This window comes from Condylura cristata, unplaced genomic scaffold, assembly GCF_000260355.1.
Source record: "Condylura cristata isolate star-nosed mole 26May11 unplaced genomic scaffold, ConCri1.0 scaffold00043, whole genome shotgun sequence".
Lineage (NCBI taxonomy): Eukaryota > Metazoa > Chordata > Mammalia > Eulipotyphla > Talpidae > Condylura > Condylura cristata.
In genome coordinates this window covers 3,226,761-3,245,466 of record NW_004567144.1, presented here as the reverse complement: position 1 = coordinate 3,245,466, position 18,706 = coordinate 3,226,761, and the positions used below count along the sequence as shown (strand labels likewise).

Here is an 18,706-nt window from a genome sequence, read left to right as displayed (position 1 = left end):
GGTGGTGGCACAGGGGTGATCTGGTGATGGGAAACCCGCGGGGATTACAATCGAGATGGGAAAAAAAATGTGCAAAATGATTTAAAAATAAACTTTGTAATAAAAAAAAAGATTGAGGGGGAAGGGAAGTGCATGGGACTATGGTGATGGCACACGGGTGACTCGTGATGGAAAACCCACGGGGAATACAATTGAGATAAAAAATGTACAAAATGATGTAAAAATAAATTATTTTATTATTAAAAAATTGAAAAAGACAAATATTTTGAAAAAATAGTGACTTTACAGAATAAAGTAGACTTCAATGCAAAGAAAGTTACTATAAGTAGATAGAAATATTAAATCATGGTAAAGGATCAATCCACCAGGAAGATGTAGCAATTTCAACTGTGTATACAGCAAACAATGGAGTCTCAAAACAGATAAAGCAAAACCGGAAAGAACCAAATGTAGAAGGAAAAATAAGGAATCATACTTACGGACACAGATACAAAACACTCAGCAAATTAACAAGTATAAAGATGAGAAAAATACAACCAATGGAACTTAATTTGAAATAGTAGGGGTTTAACCTCATAAAATGCATCTATGGAAATCCTATAGTCAACATCATTTTAGTGATGGAAGAATGAATATTTTGCCACTAAGATAGAAATAAGACTAGGATATCTACTTTCATACTGTTACTAAACTTAGTGCTGAAAGTTGGAAGGGGGTTGGGGGTTGATATATAGATTAGAAGAAAGAAATAAAAATATCTTTATATGCAGATGCTAAAAGTATGTAGATTATCCCAGTAAAACTTCAAAAACACTCCTAGAACTATAGTCAGTTCACTAGGGGCATAGAATAGATAAACATACAAATACTAAATTGCTTTCCTATATAGTGACAACAAATAACAGAAAACAAAACTTAAAAGACAAATACCTAGTATAATTGCTCTGAAGAAAATGGAACACTTAGGTATATAGCTAACAATATATATATATAAGATGTATATGCTAAAAATTCTGAAAAAAAGAACTTCACGGCCCTCCCTGGTGGTGCAGTGGGTTAAAGCACTGCACTAAAAAGCTTAAGCCACTTCCGCATGAGTTCGATCCCCGCTTGCCCCAGAGGAGATCCACATGGCGCGGCAGAACCTCTCCTGACCCGCCCGCTGCTCCCCTCAGCAGTGTACTTCATCGATCTGCCTGTTCTGCAACCCAGTCTGTCCCTGGTGAATCCTCTCACTCTCCGTATCTCTGGCCTGTACCCCCGTTCTGTATGAATAAATAAATAAATCTTAAAAAAAAAAAGAACTTCATGAAGGTCCAAATTTACAATTAAATATAACAGGAGTTTTGAGTTGATGGAAAGCTGAATGAATCATTATGATTTCATGATTTCTTACCGCTGCTTCTCCTCCACTAGTATCTCTATGATGTCTCAAGTACAAGTATGTTTCAAGACTCAGTACCTTTACACATGGTTGTTTTCTCTACATGGATATTCGCCAGCGTATCTGCATGGCCATGTCTCTCCTTCTTCTCTCCCAGGTCTCACTTTACAACAGAGATCTTCCCTCAACATAAAAATGAGACAGCAACTCCCATCTCCAACATAGTTACTCTTTTTGGACCTTTTACTTGCCTGAATTTTCTTCTGTATTTACTCCCACCTGACACATTCTAGACCTATTGTTTATTAATGTGTTACCTGATCTAACCCTTTTATTCCCATCAGAATGGGAGGAAGGAATAGGAGCTCTGTCTTCTTTCTAGCAAGAGATACAGGTTTTGTTGAACTTGAAGTACATACAAATTGCAAGATCCTCTTTAAGAAAACGAATACAAATTACAAATATAAAATTAACTATATGACTTCAGAAGGTACACCTGCAATGTGAGGAGACTTGGAAATTAAGCTTCATTCAATTTATAGATGTCTACCTCGAGACGCTGTTGTATCCACAATTCCTAGCATAGATCCTCATGCTTGATGAGTGTTCAATAAAAATTTATTGAAAAAATGAACAAGTTATGTTAAAAAGGAAAATATCATGGTAAACTACTGTAATCATGGCAATATATAATAGACATATATTCATACAAGTAAAGTGATCACCAGGTCTCATCAGAATACACCTAGACTATTTTTGATATTTCAACAATAGGAAACAAAAGCCTTCTCTAGTGTCAAAAACCTTAACAGTAAATGTTGGAATGGCCATGGACAGTTGAGCTTTGCAACCTCCAGCCCTTGGAGTGACCCACCAGACCTCCTAGGCAGCCACAAATTGCACCCAGAGTAAGGTGAAGGATGGATTCTATTCCTGACACCCTGAACAAGGAGGATGCTGGGAAGAAGACAGAGCTGAACAGTCATTTTGCAAGATCCTCTTTAAGAAAAAGACTTTAATAGATAACTACACCAATGAGCTTGTTTTCATTGTTGCAGAAGGCAGTGTCCCCTGCAATCAGATATTCAGTGGACTTTTGCCCTTCTTGCACTCATTGGAGGAAGAGCCCCAACCTTACCAGCTGTAGATATCTGATGCACCCTTGCTGCCCTGGAGGCAGCTGGACTTAGTAAGACTTTGCCCAAGAGAGCCACAGGCACTAGCTCAGATAGAGCAGGGCTTGTTCCATTCTACAGCTCCGTAGCTGCAATTCCAACTTGTGCCTACAGTTTGGTAACTGGGCCTTCTCCTCCCTCTTCACTGCCAGTTCTCCCTCTTCCTGGACTCCACTCGTTAAAACAGAAACTTTTCCCCCCTTTTCACTACATCAAAGGCCCTTTTGTTGGCATTTGTGGCAGCAAGTGGCCAGGCCCAGAACTGATGTGAAAGGTTCTGATTCAACTTTTAGACCCTTTGCCCAATAGTAAAGCCATGTGCTACACATGTCCTTGTATTGCATTCTCATCAGCAATTTTGCATGTCCACACCCTTTTCTGTGTCTCACACTAAAATTTAGTTCCATGAAGCCAGGGACACTGTTAACATTTGTAAATGCTGGCACCGTGTCTAACACACAGACATTCCATAAATGTTTGTCTAACTAAAGATAAGCCTGAAAATATCCAAACAACAATATTCTAGAGAGTAAACACAAACAAACAAAAAATACCAAATTTCTCTCATTCAAATACTTGGTATATATTGGATATTTTCAAATATAAGACATGATCAGCACTCTCAATGAGAGCAAAACTCTTAAGATGTGAGAAAATGCAGCTTCTGGGGTATTACAGTGTGTGCTACAGTGTGGAATGCACAACAAAATAACCAATGAACAGTTTAAAGATATTTAGCCTAGAGCAGGGGAAGACAATTCAAGGTGACATGGTGATTTTTGTCTTCCATCTGATTGACTGCCAGAAAAGAGAGTTTGTCTTTGCAGAGGGAAGGCAGGCATAGGGTAGCTGACTGTAGTATTAAATAAAGACTGTTAACAACTGTATTGTCCTATAAATGGCATGAGCTATCTCTGATGATGAGGTCAAATTCTCCATTACTCCTAGATCTGATATCCTAGATTTGATAACGTTAAAATCTAGGACGGTGACACCTGCAAGGGAACAAAAATCTGCCACTCCAGATCATGTGTTTTGCAAGAGGTTTATGTCATGGGAGGGGTTCTGAAGGTGGCATAGAATCTGCTTTTGATGTTTACATCTAAATTTCTCTCTGTAAATGCCTATTTCAGGAATACCTAATCCCATTATCTCTTTTCCCTAAAGAAGCCAGAAGTACCTCTGCTTTCCCCACTAAATGCCCTAACTAATTCCCCAGACTTCCCCCAACCTCCCAAGTCCTAGCTAAGCTATTTAAGATGACAGCTTAAAGCCAAGTGAAATATCACTTGGTAAAGATATTTTAGAGGTGATTCACAAAGGACATGAGAACTTGAACTAGGTGACCTCTTTATGTCAATTCTAACACAGAAATATTCTAATTGTGGTCTCTGCTTTAGACGGGGGGGGGGGCGAGGGGGGGAACTCTTTCAAACAAGAATCTGATTCTAAATACATCTGCCCAGTTCTATCTTAAGTAAAATATTAGTGTTTAATAGAAATTATGTCTTTTCATGTAGTACTTGTTAGACTTTTATCTGATCCCCAAATTCTTTACACTGTGACAGTTTGAAATATTGCAATTTATGACAACAGAGACAAGATGATGTGAGTGGTTTCGTTGAAATCATATCTTCATTGCAGTAGTGCTAATGATAAGCTTCCCAAGTCTTCTGGAAGTGACTAGGAAGAGGTTCCTCCATTCCCCTTCAGAATCAGCCTTGTTATTGGCAGCACTTATATTCTCAGATGTCTTCAGAAAATCTACGCAATCCCTCCTCCCTTGTTCACACCTTGATTCTGTAACAGTGAACCTGAGGTTGACTTGTTGCTTTAAAACCAGTCATTGTTTTCCCAAAACATATTTAACAAATTTGTTTCACCCGTTCAATTATGCTTCTCATTACTTCATAGAAATCACAAGAAACCTCAAAGACTATTCTATGCAGACAAACTCTGAAATATTGCTCCCATTAAGTGTTGCTTAGAAGAGTGGAAGTAGTAATGGGTGACATAAAAGGGAGCAACAAAATACATGAATATGTTTGTTACATCCTCTGGTAAACAAACTGACTAAAATAAACCACCCTTCCAACCAAAAGGATTAGTAAAATGGAGATGGGTGTTGGGGGTAACGGAGGTGACAAGTTTGACAAACACTACTTTGTTTTCTGGCTGCTCAATCATCATGACTAAACAACAGCACTTCAACGCACATCACAAAATCAACCAGATCTCCAGAGGTTGGTTGAGTGAAGTATGCTCAGTGAACTGGAAAATACTCAATAAATTAAGTGCCAAACAGCATTACTTCTATTAATATTAATATTTCCACATACTTCCAGTTAAACTTCATTCTCCTCCACACTCCCCAGATCTTTGACATAGTACCTCAGATCATACCCACCTAATCTATCACAACCTTTTTGCTTCTCCACTGAAAATAAATGTCATAAAGATAGAACCTAGCAACATCTTATGACTGCTTACACCATTACACTGACAGACACTTTGATCTTTACAACAATCCTCTGCAGTACATACTATAAAGCTCATACAGAAAGAGAAACTAAAACTAAAGTCATTTGATCAAGTTCACACAGTTAGTAAGTGACAGAGCCAGGCTGTCTGACTCCACAAAGCATATGTTTTCCCTATACTCCTCTTTCTGCCTCACAATATTGACCATAAGGCACCCAGCTAGACAAACAGTGCTGGATCCTAACTAATGATTATCTCACAATTTCCTGGAGGGAGAAATCTGAGAGCACACATACACAGTTGGAGTATAACCCATCTGCACATGCTTGAGGATAGCTCATCCCGGAATACGTTATGATGCTGCTCTCCATCTCCTCCTAACTCCCTTTGTGGGGCCACACTTAATTATCCTTTCCAGCACTGGTTCCCTCATGAATGAGCTTCTCATAAAACCTTGCCTGGTTCAACTACATAGAGCAGTTGCTGTCGAATTTTACTCCTAGAGGGCAAAGGAACCATTCTCTTAGGTTGGGACCTGTAATACTGTCATGACAAGATGAGAAAAAATTATGATTTAGAGAAGACCACTAAAATTATTACAGTAAATAGTTACATGTATTAAATATATATGCGCTAGACTAGGAATTATGAAGGTCAAAAAGATGAAAACTCAATTAGTTCCCGAATCATGATTAGTAGGAAACAAAATGTATCTACACATGGCTATAATTTATATGTGGTGTCCTAGGGTAGTTTAAAATATTAGAAAAGTTAAATGGAGATACAGAGGGCTTTCTGCATAGGATGACTGGGAAGCAAGGTAGTAGTCTAAATAGTTTAGACAGGAAAATCACGGTACAGAGATTTTAGTCTAGGTAGATGAGGTTTTTCAAACTGCAAACAAAACCCCCATAAATATTTATACATGCCAATCTTTCTCTCTATGCTACAATCGCCATTAAGCATTAAAACATTAATACAACAAAATATTCTGCTACCCAAAGTGTGGTAATAAGAAGCTCAATCCTTATTCCCTACTATACTTTATGATTTTTCATTTATAAGCCTGTGTGAATCATTTAAGGAATAACTAGTAAAGGTATCTGAACTCCAATTAAAATACACCCTCTCTTCATTCTGCAATGTCCTTTTTCTTTAACTATGTCATTCAGGTCAGTTAGCAGTCAGCTACTCTAACTCTGCAACCTTATATACATTATATTTCTGGCTCCCTTCCTCCTTGAGGGGAGAGAAAGATAACATATACTCTGAGTTTCCAGTAAGGCCATTTTCATTTAACTCAGGGTATCATTAGTTTTTACTTGGGAAAGAAAGCTTTTCATCATCTAGGCTTCTGATAATGATTAGCTCCAAAATTCTATTAGAAGTCAGTGGCCTATAAGCTAGCCCATCTAAATAAGACCTGAACAGTGAATGTAGAAAATACTAGTGTTTATAAATTAACTAATCAAATGTAGGCATATAGGTATAAAATAAAATATGTAACAATTATAAGCGTCATTTCATTTTTCTAGTAAATCAGTCATTAAGCAAACAGATCACAGATGAAATCAGGATAGAGATTCAGAGCTGAGGAAAATAATTCTTGAATCAGAACTATGAATTCACAAATGCCCCTTGTCTTAAAATGATTCTTTTCATATGGTCACAAGTTCATAATATAGCTGCTGAAAAAGAAAGTCTACAGCACTCTTGATCTACTAATATAAGTCCAATGACTGGATTAAAGGAAGGCATAATTCCACTGTATTCTGGGCTGGATGAATAAATATGTAAATAATGAGAGAGCACAGTTCTATGTGTTCCCTTTTAAAGGAGGAAATACACAACTGAGAGCAAGTATCAAGTAGGATTACTCAATGCAAGGAACACTCATCAAAGGGAGGAATAAAAATAGTGGAATGTTTGACACAAAAGTAAAAGGAAACATAAAGGTAGCTTAAATATTACAAGTATTGATCTAAAGAGTAAAGAAGTTATTCTATCAAAGTCCAGAGGGCAAATTTTCTTAAAGCGCTATGTAATCTTGTTCACCTGCCATCATTAGACTGAAATATCTCATCTGCAAAATGAAGGGAATCAGGCAATCTTCCACTTCCCCCTACTCTAATGGCCCGTTATTCTAGTGTTATAACGAATAAAATCAAATTTTAGCTCAATATCTTTCCAAAGACCCATTGAATTAGTCAAATAATAGTAAAGGGTGATTGAAGATAACAATGTTAGCCATACTTAAAGATATTCAAGGAGTATACAGAATAATATTTCAGGAATATTCTAGAAGGGATACTTCTAGGAGGGTCACTGTTTAATGTACTGAGAAACTTAGTTCTGGAGTCAAAAGTGGATTCAGATTGAGAATAGACCTGAATCTAGCCTTAGATATGTAAACCTGGGCAAGTTAACCTCTCTGTTTCCTTATTAATACAAATGCAGGTAAAATGTAGTATACATTTAGGAGTTGTTATGAGGACTAAATGAAATAATATAAGTAATAATTTATCACTATACCTTTTATATAATGAAAACTCAAATAGTTGCTATCATTACTGAATGGGACCAAATAACTTTAAAAGTATCTTCCAATTATAAGAGCCTTTAGGTTCATAAATATACTTTGATAATATCACTAAAGCAGATATAAGTCCTATTATATTCAAGTCTCTTCATCTCATGGGATCTATTTCCTGTTATCACAACAATGTGCCAGCCAACAAGGACACTTAATTGGTAATATACCATTTGGCCTGGCTGGTTTGCCGACATACTAGGCAAAAAGGGAACACTAGCTAGAACACAGCAGCATGTTAAGATCTGGTAGCAATACATAAGTCAACACAAGCATGTTTCTGAACAGAAACTGAAATAGGAGAATGGAAATGGCAGCACTAATTTCATTAGTAAGACAGGATAAAACAGCGTGACTTGTTACCAGTAGTAATTAGATCATACAAATTAAATTTAAAAATTAAACCAAGTAGTCCACATCCAAATTTTTAATGAAGTAAAGAAAGCTTTATTGGGGCCATAGCAATACCCAGATGAATCACAAGAAATAAGTTATTTTGACAAAGCTTCCTTACAATAACATGGACACTGTATGTTAAGTGTTTTACACACATTACTAAAACTCCATACCCATCCTACTACAATCAGCTGCATTTTATAACATGAAAAATGAAACTCAGAGAGGATGAAATAATTTTCCTAAGATCACATTGCTACTAAAGCACATGCACTAGCTAAAGCAAGTCTTTAAAGAATGGTTTCTCACCCATTGAAGAGTATTCCTGTCTATATCCCATAGGAAAAATACATCTTCTGGTTGGAGTTAGGAACTACTGAGATGAAAGGTTACCCCTGGGAACTCTAATGACATGTACCCTCAGGAGATGGAGGATTACTTATCATCAGTGTTAGAATCATGATGTTTCTGTTCCACATATGTCAGGCTAGGCCAGAGATTCATACATATCCTAACCATAATCCAACTCTGAAATTCAATTATTCCAGCTATGCAGAACATCCACAGGGGGAAGCCAGTAATGGGGCTCATGGAGATACAAGTGTAAACAGCTGTCCAGACACAAGTGAAGTGAGCCACCATCAAATCTCCCTCATTCAGAAGAATAGAAAACATCTGGACCAAACCTAAGTTCATTCATGTGACAAAACATTCAATTCCTATTTCCAAATAGGAGTCACTCTTCCTTGACTCAAAGTTTATAGGAAAAAATGTTTTTATTTGCCCAAATTATTAGCAAGCAATGCATGTGCACATGTACGGAAATTAAACAAAAGGATACACAGAAAATAAAAAAATGCAAATGCTAATAACAGGAAGCAGAAACTTTTCATAAGTTGGATCAGATAACTCTCTTTACCTAGATAAATTATATACCACTATTTGAAAGTTCTGATAACTTTTTAGCTTTTTTGTTCATTATATATAATAGTGTAAAATTACTATAAAATTTCATTAGAAGGTCATATATAACACCTCACAAAATGTTAAAATTTATCTTAGGCATGGCGCTATCCTTCAAGAATTGAGAAATTATTTCTATGGATATTTCATAGGAAAATTAATTACTACTGAGATATGAAAATAATAAAGGATATGATAATGTTATATAAAATCTCACTTCAGACTCATCTACAATTAATATTAAATTATGACTATTTCACTGATTCCAATCAGAAATTGATTATATTCCTAACTCTTAATGACAATGAATATCATCCTGGTTCTACAGTAGGCAGTTAGTGCAAAAAAATATTTTGAGACTTTAAGAGATATGTCTATCTACTCTAGACAGTTCTAATGCCTACTGTATTAAATTAGACCTAGCAACCAAAGAATAATACAGTAAAACTGAGGTCAATGTAAAGGCACAGAGAAAAGGATATGAACATTTATTGAAAATCCACTATGAAGAAGTATTATGCTAGATTTTACATGCATTTCATTTAATCTTAGACACAAATCTGTGAAGCTAGCTTTACCACCCCAATTTGTAAATGACACAACTGAGGCGCCAAAATTTTAAGAAACATGTGGCCAAGAACACACTTCCAGTGAGATATTACAAGGATCGTTTAACTGTCTTCTAATTATTAATATGATTCTTCCCTTGAAAATCTACTTATAGTCTTAAGATTTATTTTCACTTTTATTTCCATTTATTTTATGTTGAGGTTATTCCTGGGCCAATTTTTTTTTAGGATATCTTTTCTTCTGTGCAACCTCCTCTTCTGGTTTAGCAACAATCTGCTCTTTGTCAGTAAGGATCATCTCAGTAAGGGAGGGAGAACTCATGCAGGGGTTAATCCAGTGACGAGCTCTGTAAACTGTGAGAAACATCTTGGAGGTTTTGTTCATTTGAAGGTGCTCAATGGGTACATCTAAACCCTTAAGTTTGGCTTTGCTCACATTTTTACACATTTGCAGCAAAAAATCAGCACTTTCTTTAGGCCACCAACTCTGTGTCCAGCCCTACAACTTGGTTTGTGCATGCCTACAGAAATGGTACATGCTACTTCTGTACATTGACTGCCTTCAGATAGTTGGTGGCTTTGCAGATATGCATACACTTGATGGCCTGTGAAGTTTCACAAGTGTTCTTAAAATGAAAATGAAGACCTGAACCTCTTGATTTGCATAACTTTGTAGGATTTTCTGAGTCAAGTAAGAAGTGAACCATTTTCAGAGATAACATAAGGCCAGTTAGGGAAGATGAAACACATAGTTACAGGGAGAATTCTTGAGAACTCACCCTCTCTTTAAGATTATTTTAAAAATGAAAAATCTTGGGCCATCCCTGGTGGCACAACAGGTTAAAGCAGCACTGTGGGGCTTCCTACGGTCACTGCAGCATAAGTTTGAACCCTGGTGAAGGAGGTGACCCACATAGTATGGCAGATCTTTCCTGACCCACTGGCTATTCCCCTCAGCAGTATATTTCAGTAGAACTGCCTGTTCTGCTCCCTACTCCATCTCTGGTGAATCCTCTAACCTGCACCTCTGGCCTACACTCCAGCTCTGTATGCATAAATAAATAAATCTTTAAAAATAAAAATTGAAAGTCTTTACATGGGTGACTTGGTGATGGGAAACCCATGGGGATTACAATTGAGATGAAAAAAAAATGTACAAAATAATGTAAAAATAAGCTATTATATTTATAAAAAACTTAAAAATAAAAATTAAAAGCCTTTAGCTAAATTAATGAAACAAAAACAAGACTCAGTTATTCAAACTGGGAATGAAGGACGGATATTACTACTGACTAAAAATATATGAAAAAGATTATTAAAAAAGTACTATGGGGGCACTTACTGGTGGCGCAGCGGGTTAAAGCACAGCACCAAGAAGCTTAAGCCACTTCCGCATGAGTTCGATCCCCGCAGTGTACTTCATCGATCTGCCTGTTCTGCTCCCCACTCTGTCTCTGGTGAAGCCTCACCCTCCGCATCTCTGGCCTGTACCCCAGTTCTTTATGAATAAAAATAAATAAATCTTTAAAAAAAAGTACTATGAATGAATACATGTATATAAATTAGTTAACTTAAATGAAATGGGCAAAATCTTAGAAAAAAACTTTAAAAAGTCGACTGAAGTAATTGAAAATATGAATAGAACTGGAACACATAAAAAAGACTGAATTAATAAAAAAAAAAACTACTCACAAAGAAAAGCCTAGGCTTAGATGTCTTCACTGGTAGATTCTAATAAAGGTTAAAAGACAAATAACACTCATCATTCACAAACTCCTCCAAGAAATAGAAGATGTAAATGCATTTTTCACCTTATCCTAGAGGTCAATATTACTCTAATACCAAAAATCAAGTAAAGATATCACAAAATAAATCAAAACTATAGGCCAATACTTAGAGTCATAAAACTCCTGAACAAAATTGTAACAAACTAAATCCAACAATCAAATAAACTAAAAAGTCCAAATACGCACTGGGCTCAGAGGATCTCATTACATCGCTATAATCCTGGGGGATCAATGCTAACTGCATGTGACAAAAGAGACATAGAGGAAATTCAACTCTAAGCAAAAGAAAAGAGTGTGTGGGGCAAGAGGTAGCTGCCAAGACTAGAACTGCTGGTTCATACCTGCACCAAGGGAGAGCAAAACTGATTGCTATAAAACTAACTTTGAGAGAGACAGCTGTGAATGATGGGATGAGCCAGGTAGACAGGGTCCCCAGTAAGGATAAAAAAGGTCAGAAAAGTACAACTGCTCCCAACTAGTTCACCCCAGAGTGGGCAAACAGAGACAGTGAAGCCACATTGAATGCACAAGCCATAGACTATAGAGACTTGGGTCTGAAACCCAGAAAGAAAAGCTAGCAGCAATAACACAAGCATGAATCAAGCCTACGCACATTACTCTAAATAGATTGGACCATCCAGGAACTTCTACATCTCCACCCACCCCAAATCACTGACGACCCAGTTCTCCTTGGCATACAGCACCATCTACTGTAAAGTAGAAGCCCTACACTCTTAATATTTAGAAAGCAAATAATAGGGAGATGAAAAATATATATATAACAAAAGACAACTTCAGGGAAATATTACACCAGATTGAGAGAATCAATTTCTAGAAACCAATCACAAAAACATGGAAACTCTTTTCTTCCTATCAGATACAGAGTTCAAAATTACCATAAAAAATCAAAGAAATGGGAGGAAATGCAAAAAAGCTAATTAAAGATACACAAGAAAAATCAGAAAAACAAATGTCCTGAGAAATAAAATTCATAAACAGGATACTGAAAATTGAAGTTTCAGTAAGAAAATAACAGATTTGAGATGTAAAACGATCAATAAAGGAGATTTTAAAAATCTAGAGAAAGCTATGCAAGAAGAACAGACCAAATGGAAAATCAAATTAGTGACTATGGCAATGATAATATACAAAGAATAGAGAGATACCAAAAAAAAAAAAAAAGAATAAACACTTTGAGAATGATCCAACTCCATGAGGAAAGGCAAGATAATGGGTATCCCAGAAGGGGAAGAGAGAGAGAAAGAACAGATAACTTAATTGAAATAATTTTTAAAATCTCAAACTTAGAGAAGAAACTAAATACACAAGTCCATGAGGCTAAAAACACCAGTGTACCTAAACAGAATGAGACTTAAACCAATGCGGATACTAGTGAAGCATTCGAGGGCTCAACACAAAGGCAAGACTATTGAAACTGGATAGGGGGAAGAAGCAAATAGCCTATAAAGGAAGCCCATCAGACTTACATCTAACTTCGCTGAAGAAACACCACAGAAAAGGAGAAAAATGGAGTGATATGATCAAAAAACTTAATTCAAAAACTGCAAGACAAGAATACGCTATTTGGCAAGACTCTCCTTCAGATATGATTGAGAAATAAAGGCCCCCTCATACAAACAGAAATTGAAGATGTCTGGAAACACTAGATCCTCCCCACTCCAATAAATGTTGAGAGGGGCTCTCATATATAAAAAGAACATCCACAAAGAAATGAACAAGGAAATAGAAATAACTACAAAATTAAGAACAAGATAGCGGTAACAATTTCCTATGTCAATAATCACTCTAAAAGCAAATTAACTGAACTCACCAATTAAGAAGCATGGTGTCCACTTTGATTAGAAAACAGAATCCAACTTTCTGTTGTACCCAGGAAATGCACATGTTTGAGTTCCAAATATAAACATAGGGCTAGAGTAAAGGGTTGGAAAGCAATGCTACAAGTAAATGGGACCCAAAGGAAATAGGGACAGCTGTACTGATATCAGGTAAGATAGATTTCTACCTTAAAAGGTGACGAGTAATCAGAAGGAAAATACACCAGGAAGACATAACACTCGTCAATATATGCTTACCAAATGAAAGAGAATCAAAATATATAAGAAAATTACTGTCAAAGCTAAAGGCAGACATTAGGAAAACACATTTGTGGCTGGAGACTATAACACCCTACCTTCACCAATGGACACTTAAACCAGACAGAAAATAAATATGGGCATCAGAGCCTTCAGCAATCAATTAGTCCACATAACTTAACAGACATTTATAGGGAACTGCACACCAAAACATTTTAATACACATTTTTCTCAGGTTTACATGGAACATCCTCTAGTACTGACCACATATTGGGTCACAAGACAAGTATCAACAAATTCACAAGGGTTGAAATCATATCAAGCATCTTTTCTGACCATAATGTTATCAAGCTAGAAATCAACCACTACAAAAGGCAGGAAAAACATCTAGGTGGACACTGAACAATGTATTATTTAGTAATCAAGTAGAAATTAAAAAAATAACTTGAGTAAAATGATAATAAGGACACAACCTTCCAGAACTTGCAGACAGTAAAAATAATACTAAGCAGGAGGGACATAGCAATACAGGCTCACATCAAGAAACAAGAGCTATAACAAGTAAATCCTTATCAGTCAACTCAAGGAACAAGAAAAAGAAGAATAATCAAAACCAAAACTTAATAGAAGAAAGGAAGTAATAAAAATTACAGCAGAAATAATAAAATAGAAATAAAAAAGTCTGAAAGTTGGCTTTTTGGGGAGGGGGAAATGACAAAATAGACAAAGTTCAAACTAGGTTCACAAATAAAAGAAAGGACAAAAACAAATAGGATAAAAATGAAACAGAAGTTACAAAGATAGCCTCAGAATTTCAGATCATGAGATTACTATGAACATTTATATGACAGTAAGATGAATAACCTAGAAGAGATGGACAAATTCTGAGAAATATACAACTATCTGAGACTAAATATGAAAGAAATAGAAAACTTGAACAGAAAAACTAAAGCAAGGTAATTGTAACAGTAATCAAAATTATTCCTAAAAAACAGGGTCCTCCCTGGTGGCGCAATGCGTTAAAGCACAGCACTAAGAAGCTAAAGTCACTTCCTCATGAGTTCGATCCCCGCCAGCCCTGGAGGTGATCCACATGGCATGGCAGACCTCTCCTGACCCGCTCACTGCTCCCCCACCCTGCTCCCCTCAGCAGTGTACTTCCTCGATCTGCCTGTTCTGCTCCCCACTCTGTCTCTGGTGAATCCTTTCACCCTCTGCATCTCTGGCCTATACCCCAGTTCTTTATGAATAAAAATAAATAAATCTTTAAAAAAAAAATAGATTCTTAAAAAAAAAAAAAAGTCCAGGACTAGAGGGTTTCACAAGTTCTACCAAACCTTCAAAAATGAGCTAATACATATCCAACTCAAACACTTCAAAAAAATTCATAAACAGGTAATACAGCCAAGTACATTTTATGAGGCCAACACTATCCTAATACTAGAATCAGACAAAGACAACACACACACAAAAATCCCTAGTGGACACAGATGAAAAATTCTCAAAAAAAAAAAAATACTAAACCAAATTCAAGGATGCAGTAACAGAATTATACTCTATGACTAAGTGGGATTTTTTCCAGTTGAATGATACAAGGGTGGTTCAATATCTGAAAATCAATCAATGTAATTCACCACATCAACAAAATGAAAGATTAAAATCATATAAGCATATCAGCCAATGCCAAGCAAGTATTTTATAAAATTCAACATGCATCTGTGATTAATATTCTCAAAAAACTGGGGACAGATTATACTTACCTCAACATAATAAAGTCTATATATGACAAACCCATACTATCATATTCTCAATGGTGAAAAACTCGTAACTTTCCCACTAATACCCAGTAGAAGTGAAGGATGCCTACTTTCCCCACTCTTACTCAACATAGTATTGGAAGTCTTAGCTAGAGAAACTAGGTAAGAGAAGGATATAAAATGAATCCTATTTGGGAAAGAACCACTGATCTGCACACTTTAAATGGGTAAAATGTATCACATGTAACATATCTCAATAAATCAGCAATTTAAAATAAAAGGAACAGCAAGTGAAAAACAAAAGGCAAAGGTGAAGAAAATCATTGGTATCTTGGCATGGACTAAGTCAGGGCACCAAAATATCCTAGTGACCATTTTATCTTGCACTTTTGTAAAAAAAAAAAAAAAAAATATTTATATATATATATACCATTTCACTTAAGAATGTTATTGATGAAACAGCTCAAAACATAGTTATTGTTCATTAAAAGGGCTATTATTGTAACATGAATTGGATTTATGATTGATTTTTAAATAAGTACAATTTTAAAAGTTATTTACAGAAATGGTAAGAACCACGCATGCAATGCTGTATAGCATACTATACTTTTACAACATACCATTTCCTTCTGAACGAATTTGGATTGGTTTCATAGCTTATAGAGGTTAACACCTCTTGATTTGCATTGGTGATAAAGACAAAATCCTGCCCTTTTCAGGGTTTAAAACATATGAAAATATTTGGGTGTCGGTGTTAGAGACCTATTTATCTTATACTTAAAAATAGAAAGTTCTAACAACATTATTTAAGGTCATAATTTTTAAAATATGTTTCAGTGTATCTTGGATTATGCCATAGGGTGTACGATAACCTAAAATGCCAGTTACAGATGTCATAGCTAATAACAAGCGTTGAAATGATTCTTCTAAATTATCTAGGTCCTAAATCTATTAACTCAAAAATTTATTATACTTGTTTCTATATCATAAAGGCCCAGATATTATCAGTTAATAAAATACAACATTTGAATAAATGTTCCCATGGAATCACTTGCTGTAATCTTGCTACAGCACAAAAGATATTTGCTAACTGGCTCCAAGGGACAATAAAAAATTAGTTGAATAATTTATCTCAAATATAAGAGCTGTTTAGTACTGCAGCACTTTTAAAATTAAATTTTAGTTCTCTCCATTATTCAGAAACACATCAGTTGTAATGGTTCCATTTCAGGAAATTTTCTAGGTTCTCTCTCCCTGGGTAGTCACTGGAAAGGCTTTTAAGAAGACACAAGTTTTCAGGGAAAAAAAAAGTTAAACAAGTAATGACTATTGCCAGATTATTAGTTGTTTCTATGTTGCTGTACCCATACATTAATGAAATAAAGCAAAACAAAGAGATTTAAAATTGAAAGCCTTCCAAATTAAAGACTTATTTCCATGTTCACATCCCACACTAAAATACCCCAAGTTCATATCCAATTTCTTTCAAGCTAATATTCTCTCAGTATTCTGGTAGATAGACATTTACAGCTATACAGCATCTAATAAAATTCCAGATCACAGTCACTGAATAAATGAGCAAAGCTAAAACAATTGGCATTCCTTATCAAATAAACACTAACATGATTGAGCATACAGCATTTCAATCAGTCAACATCTGTTCTATAATCATATTTCCTATGTTATAAATGTAGTGTGAATTAACAATTCATTTTTATGGATTTACTATCTCATGCTGCCTCACCATTTTATTCCAATTCTAGTTAGAGTGACAACAGGAGAAGTATATTCTGGATACAGAATAACCTTGATTATCCATAACTTCTCAAGAGTTATCCAAGTTGTTCAGCTAGCTAAGAATTTATTAATTTATGAACAAATTATTCATAATTTGAACTAATGGACAGAAACTACACATACTATAAACTGCTTATCTTCACAAGTAGAATATGGTGATCACAATTTGATCATTTTTGATAAATTTGGATCAATGTTAAAAACATCTGCACTCTGCTATCATATACTGCCCTGTATTCTACTATACTAAGACCTACAATGTCTAATTAAGCAATATAGAGCTATTAATCCTGTAGCACTGTGTTTGGCCTGTTTTTGGGGTTTTCTGACTCCTTCCATACTATCAGCTGTCCCTCCTTCCTATCTTCTGTGAGTCTGACATTTCAAAATGGTCCCTCTGCAGCAATTGATAATCATGACTTAATGAGTATATTATGATTGAGGATTTGAAAAGTTTACCCTATAAAGTGCAGGAGGTTAAGTATGTGGATTTTTGTGACATATACTTTATCTGCACAAAACTGCTTTGCTCCATGCTAGTTTTTAGGTGAATTTACTAGACCACTGAATTCTAGCTATCTGATACCATATTTGATAAATTCTCCCCTTTACCATTAGAACAATTTTTTACCTGTGCAAGGTCCTCAAGCAATTAAAACAATTTCAATTAAGACAAATCTGCTTCTTCTGCAACTGCAGATAAAAAAAGGACACTGTGTCTAAGCCTGAAAACTTAGGATATATAAAAGTAAGTTGAAGAGAGATTTAATACTTTGGAAACATGACTTAGAGATCTGAAAATTCATATAAAACCAAGAAAATAAATGAGATATTCAATTCAATCAGCAAAGGTTTATTGGGCATCTACCATGTTGGGGCATCATACTAGATATCATAGGGTTATAAAAATGAGTAATACAAAATCATACTTTAAGAATTTAATACTCAGTAAGCAAGACTGGATAAAAATAAAATGAAAAGCACAAGCAGGATATCAGTAGTTCAAAGAAATTAAATATTACATTTAGTGTGAGGAGTAGAATCAGAAAATCACAAAGTACCCTATACAATAGAATATGTTAAAAGGGTTCTCAATAGGAGAAAGGGTAAGATAAAGAGGCAGCAGTAGTAGAGATCTCAGGCTGAGTAAATTCAATCTGCAAATTCCACAAATATTTACCGAATTAATTATGTGTCAGACACTTTCGCAGTTACTTGGGATACTGCAGTGAACAAAACACAAAAGTCCTTACCCTCATGCAGTTGATATTGTAATGGGATAAAGAAGGTATAGTAAGGTAAGAGGAGGAGAAGGAAAGGGAGAATATGTATGTGTTTATATGCTTGTGTGCATGTGTATGTATAGTGAACAAAAATAGTAACAGTAATAGCAATAACAGGTAGCACATTAGAGTATTTAATATGTTCCAAGAACTCTTTGGATAATTTACATACAAATTCCTCTCATCCACAAAATATTTCTCTGAAGTAGATTATTAGATTACCATTATCCCTACTTACATACAGAAAACATAGACACAATAGCAAGTAAACTGCACAAAAGCACATAGTGGGAAATGGAACTATGATCCAAACCTATACTCTGTTCTTAACCATTACCAAATAAGCATCATCTACAGCATATTAGATGTTGATAAACACTATATTCAAGGAGCAATAAGTCAATGTGTCTGGGATATATAAGGAGATA

The 18,706-nt window shown here is 35.4% G+C and overlaps 1 protein-coding gene and 1 pseudogene across 4 annotated transcripts in view; both read right to left on the bottom strand.

Moving 5' to 3' along the window:
- EDA (ectodysplasin A) overlaps positions 1 to 18,706 on the bottom strand; it is a 390,933-nt gene that overhangs the window by 308,829 nt on the left and 63,398 nt on the right. The window lies entirely within an intron of this gene.
- LOC105854501 lies at positions 9,761 to 10,265 on the bottom strand (annotated as a pseudogene).